General features: G+C 40.4%; 1 pseudogene; it reads left to right on the plus strand.

The window, feature by feature from the left end:
• LOC103087002 (40S ribosomal protein SA-like) overlaps positions 1 to 5,440 on the plus strand; it is an 11,345-nt pseudogene extending 5,905 nt beyond the window's left edge.
• Positions 5,441 to 7,274: the final 1,834 nt, after the last annotated feature.

Consider the following 7,274-nt stretch of genomic DNA (forward strand, 5'->3'; position numbering starts at 1 on the left):
TGCGCGTCCGGAGCCTGTGCTCCGCAAATGGGAGAGGCCGCAACAGTGAGAGGCCCACATAACGCAAGAAAAAAAAAAAAAAAAGATTTTAAAACCACCTTTCTGTTTCTGGCATTTGGTACCCGGCAAATAATAACACCCAACTGTATACAGTGAAGAGGCTTGTGGAGGAACAGATTTAATCAAGAGTTCGATTTTGAACAGTCTATGTGTGAGGAACTTGTCAATATCCATGTGGAATTGTTTGTTGAGTAGGCAGATATTAATTTTAGAATTTTTATGGAGAGAGCATGAAAGCTATGGGACTAAATAACATTATCTGAAAAGTGAATATACGTAGAAAAAAATTCTCTGGGGCAGAGTGATGTAGAGACTGTCAAGGTAAGGCAGAACCAAGTTCCTCAAAGGAGGCTGGGAGGGAGTGGTCAGAGAGATAGAAGAAAAATCAAAAGCAAGGAAGGTCTTGACATGAAGTGAAGAAAAGTGTTTCAGGGAGGAAAGGATGATCATTTGTTAAAAAAGAAAAAGCTGTTCGTGGGCCAAAAGCTGCTTATAGGTAAGGCTATATCAGGACTGAGAAGTGACTACTGGGTTTGGCTGCATGGAGGTAACTGGTGACCTTGAATAAACAGTTCTTGTGGAGAAAAGGAGACAGGAGACAGATTGGAATAGGTTCGAGGGAGGGTGGGAAAACTGGAATTGTAGACAATGGGTAGAGATAACTGTTTTTAAGAGCTTTGGCTATAAGTGGGAGCAGAGAAATGGAAAATGTTGGAATCAAGGTGAATTTGCTGTCCTTTTTTTGTTTTCCTTTTTTTTTTTATGGAAAAGAGAGGGGACAATTTCCGGAGTGAAGTCTGAGCAGGTGAGAGGAAATGAGAGGCAGTACACAAGAGGAGGAGTTGATCTTAGGACCAGGGACGGTCCATCATGTTTAACTACAAAAGGGAATATAGGATATATGAGTACAGGTGCAGGTTGGAAGGTTGGTATTTTTTCTATGAAATAAGAAACAGGGCCATCGGTTTAAAATGATGGGAGGAGGTGCTGGAGGTTTTTGTAGAGAGGAGAATGTGTGAAATAGTTATGAGAAAGTGGGAGATTGAACTGACTTGGGGAGATCTCACAAACTCTCCTCTTAGGCAAGTCAGATACCTGTACAGGGAATTCAGACTGATAAAATAGCTTGGGGCCTTTTTGTAAATTTCATTTCATTGAAAAATTGAGAAATCCCAACTAGTTTCCATTCTTCATGAACTGCATCCAAGGCTTCAAAATTTACCTTCTTCACTGTCCCACAGAATTTCAGGGTTTCAGTTTACTTCAACTAAGAATACAGCCCCATTTAAATTTATTTCTATTTAAGTTTATAATTATAGAGCAATTCAAGAAACCACCAAGGTGTTTGAGTTATACAGAGGTACCCTGCTTCCGAGGATTGGCTGATTGAAACCACAGCCTTAGACAAAGGGTCACATCCCTGACCCACAGTTGGCCTAACATGTAAGACAAGATATCAGATTATCACAGAGCGCCTCGAATGAGGAAATCCTTCATTATAATATACCAAAATAATCATCATTTAAACTTGGATAATGTTAATGGTTTGTTACAACATCTGTCAGTGACCACCTCATACTAACAAAAAACAAGAGACAAAAATAAAACTTTCTCTATTTATAATGTTTGGAAGAAAAAATATCCCTTTCCTTTACCTTCCAGGTTGTTGGCTGGATCTCTGTAACAAAAGACAGATTAATTAGAGAAAAGCATATAAATTTATTTAATGTAAGTTTTGTGTGACACAGGAGCCTTCAAAAGGAAGTAAAGACCCAAAGAAGCAGTTAAACCTAAGTGATTCTGTGCTGGGTTTGAAGAAGAGTGGAAAGATGAGAAAAGATATGACAGGACAAAGGGTATGAGGTAACTGTAGTCAAATGGGGGAAACTTAGCTAGACCTGTACATTCACGTTCAGAGATAAGGCTGCTCCTTTCCTCCTGCTATAGAAAGGGCACCTCTCACTTGAGGGCCTTATGCCTTGCTTCAGGGGAGAAGGGGGTGGAGAGTCCTTCCAGAACCTTCCATTTCTCAAATTCCTTCAACTTAAAATATTCAGTATACAAGAGTGCCATATTTGGAGTTAGCACGTTCTAAACCCCATCAGTAATAATATTTTCCCTTTATTCCAGAAGAGCTTCAATAATCAAAATAATCCTGGGACTTGCCTGGTGGCACAGTGGTTAAGAATCTGCCTGCCAATGCAGGGGACATGGGTTCGAGCCCTGGTCCAGGAAGATCACACATATCTTAGAGCAACTAATCCCTTGTGCCACAACTACTGAGCCTGCACTGTAGAGCCCGTGAGCCACAACTACTGAGCACAAGTGCCACAACTACTGAAGCTAATATGCCTATAGCCCATGCTCCGCAACAAGAGAAGCCACTGCCATGAGAAGCCCACACACCACAACGAAGAGTAGCCCGGCTCGCTGCAACTAGAGAAAGCCCGTGCCCAGCAAGTGGCTTGGTTGCAAAGACCCAATGCAGCCAAAAATAAATTAATTCATTAAAAGAAAAAAAAAAACTCTGTAGGAGGTGCTTTACCTATTTACCAAAAAAAAAAAAAAAAATTCCTGAGATTGTGACACAAAATGTGATTTTTAAAAGTATTTTAGGTTAAGAAGCCAGAACAAGTAGTTTCATAAATACAGTGAAATGCTAAACTTGATCAAAGTTTCCAGATACTGTAAGTTATTTAAATAAATATATTAATACCCAAAATAGACAGAATAAAATAAGACCAAACATTACTCTTGACTAATGGGAGTATAAATAAGGTAACCTCTGAGGAAGATTTCGTGAAATGGCAGTGACCGCTATTACTATGTTTATTAATTGAGAAGCAACAGTTTCATAAATTAAATAACTAAAAGCAATGTTCACTATGTCAACAGTGAAAACTGACAAAAATTAAAATATTAAAAGTCAACAAATACTAAACACTGACAGTTTTTTTTTAAATTAAGTTTTACAATATACTTAAATGACAAGATATTTAGTTCCGATAGAATATTTTTAAATCTTGCATTTAACTATTATTTGTGCCTACAAGTTTAGAAACATACAATTAGAAATAATTTGATTAGGCTTCTGGGTTCAGCTCTGACAGACAAAATATTTGGAAGTTGTCACTGCTGTCCTTACAATAAGAAAAGGTTGGATCAACTGAAAATCCATGAGTATTCTTGAACACGTCAGAGAACTGAGGTTGCAGGGCAAATTACCAGGCAGAAATCTGAAGAGACAAGTTCATGCAGAGACACACAGGTGAGACTTGCTGACCTGAAGCAGAAGCTGCTGGAGCCATAAACTGGTAGGAACACAAACAGTAATTTTGGTGAATATCTGGCTGGAAGCAGAACGTGGATTAAGATAAGAGCGAGAGACTTCTCGGGCTGCAGTCTTAAGAGGGTCCCTACATTTTCATGGGCTTTGTGTCTGGTACCTCCACTAGGTTCTCACCATGAAGATCCAAGAAAGATCCCTGTGGCTCTCGGGGAGAAGGGAAGAGTAATCATTGCGAAATAAACCAACAGTTGAACCATAATTAAGGATACTCTCCTGGCAAAAGGACTTTTTCAGAGCCTTATTCCAGCTGGTGGAAGGGAAACCCTCCCATTCCACCCCCCTCCAGGCTTCCTGTTTCACCTGAAGAGGGAAAACAAAAACAGAAAACAAAAGCATAGTCAACAGGGATAGGAGGTTCAAGGAAATAGATTGGGAAGGCCGCAGCCAGGGAAGGGAGTGCAGGGCAGTGGGTAGGGGAAGCTGTACCATGGAGAAACACCTGTGAAGGTCACAGTCCAAGATCAAGGCCGATTAAAGCACTGAAATTTAATTGAAAGATTATAGAATGCTCCCCCATGCCCACACCATACTACCACACCAACAGGGCTCCAGTAAAACAGTAGATTACACCTCTAAGTCCTACAAGAAGCAGACTCTCTCTGAGGAGGCATTCTCAGGAAAGCCCAATGTCAAGAGGAAAAACAAAGCAAGGACACTAGAGGAATTCGAATCTTCTAGAACCTATTGCTACAGCAAAAGTTAACATAAATCTTCATACTAAAACCCTATTTACCTCATTCTAATTATTTGTACATATCATATTCACCTTTCTTTTTTTCTTTTTTTTTTTTTTGCGGTACATGGGCCTCTCCCTGTTGTGGCCTCTCCCATTGCGGAGCACAGGCTCCGGATGCGCAGGCTCAGCGGCCGTGGCTCATGGGCCGAGCCGCTCTGCGGCATGTGGTATCTTCCCGGACCGGGGCACGATCCCGTGTCCCCTGCATCGGCAGGCGGACTCTCAACCACTGTGCCACCAGGGAAGCCCCATATTCACCTTTCAACCAAAAATTACAAGGTCTACCAAAGGCAAGGAAAAACAGACTGAAGTGACAGAGCAAGCATTAGAACCAGACTTAGATGTGACACAGATTTGGGGATTATCAGACAGAGAATTGAAAATAGCTGTGAGTAGCCTTTATGTGCTACCCAGAGAGGGGTCCATACAGCATTGTTCTGGGTTCTGTTGTAACTTAGAGGGAAACTCACAATGTCCAGAGCCCTCAATGTCCTGCAAATAAAGAGGAAGAGTTCCTTAAATTCCTCGCAGCAGGAACACACTTAGGTGGTACCAACCTTGACTTCTAAATGGAATAGTCCATCACCAAATGTAAAGTGATAGCATCTACATCATAAATCTGAAGAAAATCTGAGAGAAGCTTCTGCCGGCAGCTGGTGCCATTGTTGCCTTTGAAAACCCAGCTGATGTCAATGTCATATCATCCTGGAATATTGGCCAGTGAGCTGAGCTGAAGTTTTCTGCTCTATTGCTAGCTGCCTTACTCCTAGAACTTGGAACTAGATCCAGGAAGCCTTACTGGAGCCGAGACTTTTGGTGGTTACTGATCCTAGGGCTGACAACCAGGCTCTCACAGGGGCATTTTCTGCCTACTATTGCTCTGTGTGACACAGACTCTCCTCTGTGCTATGTGGACATTGCCACCCATACAAGGGAGCTCGCTCAGCAGGTCTGATGTGATGGATGCTGCCCCAGAAGTTCTACGTGTGCATGGCACCATCTCCCAGGAACACTCATGGAAGGTCATGCTTGATCTCTACTTCTACAGAAATCCTAAAGAGATTGAAAAGGAAGAGGAGGGTGCTGCTGAAAAGGCTGTGACCAAGGAGAAATTTCAGAGTGAATGCACTGCTCCAGCTCCTGAGTTTACTGTTACCCAACCCAAGGTCTCAGGCTGGGTTGAAGGCATGAAGGTTCCTCCTGTGACTTTTCAGCAGTTTACTGCTGAAGAATAGTCTGCAGCTCCCACTGCTCAGGCCATTGGACATATAGGAGCAACCACTGAGTGTTCTTAAGCTGTTCATCTATAGATTCTTAAACAGAAAATGGAAATAAGGTTGTTGGAAAATAAACAGTTTCTGAAATTTTTTTTAATAAAACAAAATAACTATGATTAAGATGGTAAGGGCCCTAATGAAAAAAAAATGGACAACATGCAAGAACAGAGAGGTAGTATAAGCAGAGAGATGAAAAATCTAAGAGAGAATCAAAAAGAAATGGATAAACCTAGAGTCTGTCATAGAGAGTGAAGTAAGTCAGAAAGAGAGAGACAAATACCGTATGCTAACACATATATATGGAATTTAAGAAAAAAAATGTCATGAAGAACCTAGAGGTAAAACAGGAATAAAGACACAGACCTACTAGAGAATGGACTTGAGGATATAGGGAGGGGGAAGGGTAAGCTGTGACAAAGCGAGAGAGAGGCATGGACATATATACACTACCAAACTTAAGGTAGATAGCTAGTGGGAGGCAGCTGCATAACACAGGGGGACCGGCTCGGTGCTTTGTGACCGCCTGGAGGGGTGCGATGGGGAGGGTGAGAGGGAGGGATACTCAGGAGGGAGGAGATATGGGAACATGTGTATGTGTATGGCTGATTCGTTTTGTTGTAAAGCAGAAGCTAACACACCATTGTAAAGCAATTATACTCCAATTAAAAAAAAAAAGAAATGTAAGAAGTCAAAAAACACTGTAACAGAAATGAAGACTGCTTTCTATGGGCTCATCAGTAGATGTGACATGGCCGAGGAAAGAATCAGTGAGCTTGAAGATAGATCAGTAGAAATAGTTTAGTTAAAGAATCTACAGGTTGGAAGAGACATTAAAAGTTATGTAATATATCTTCTCATTTTCCTTCTGAAAATTTGGATTAAAAATACATTCTCTTTTCTGATGGTATGCCAATGATGTAAATAATTATCTAATTCTTGCCATCAAGACTATTGCAAATAGAAGCGTATCATTTTGACACAACTAACACAGATGTAACAACTTTAGGCATTTAAATACCATTTGCCTATAAAGAACAATGCAACACACAAGTTATAAACATTTATGATTTAATTTGGAAAATTAGAACAGGATTTATCCCACTATTGCATATTATCATGAACGATTCTTTTTAACATCTTTGTACTGTCATTCTTTTACTAAATGCCCTACATTTTTCTTTTTTTTTTTTTTTTCTTGCGTTATGCGGGCCTCTCACTGTTGTGGCCTCTCCCATTTGCGGAGCACAGGCTCCGGACGCGCAGGCTCAGTGGCCATGGCTCACGTAAATGCCCTACATTTTTCAAGCTTTATTTTTTATACTTGTCTACTGCTACTTTGATCCTATCTGGCATTAAGGATCATTTGTCAAACATTGGAACTAAAAGCTTTTATCTATGGCCTTGCCTCCTTGGATTCCAGTATTCAACATCACTCAGTCAGTGTTCGACTTCTGTCCAGCTGTTCATGTTTGCACATTTAGGTAACTTGCTTCCAAATATTCATGACAGTGAACTACTGAAAGTCAAGTTACTGCTAAGTGGACTTTTTTATATATTTTAGTGTCAGAAGAATAGTGCAGTAGTTTCTTAAGATTATTAGCTTTTCCGGGTTTCATCGAATGAAATTGGTGTTTAAGCTCGTATTCACATATTTCATGTACTCATATGTGAAATTCTGTGTTAGTGTAGAGGTGGCTAAGAAGAGGTGGTCCCTGCCTTCAAGGCATGATCAAGCTAGAACTGTAGTATTAGAATCAACTTGGAAGATTTTTAAAATTCTGCCATTCAGCCTTGTTTGAGTCGAAGTCCAGACATATAATATTTCTTTTTTTTTTTTTTTTTTTTTTTTTTT

The sequence above is a fragment of the Lipotes vexillifer genome, unplaced genomic scaffold (genome assembly GCF_000442215.2).
Source record: "Lipotes vexillifer unplaced genomic scaffold, Lipotes_vexillifer_v1.1 scaffold729, whole genome shotgun sequence".
In the NCBI taxonomy this organism is placed as follows: domain Eukaryota; kingdom Metazoa; phylum Chordata; class Mammalia; order Artiodactyla; family Lipotidae; genus Lipotes; species Lipotes vexillifer.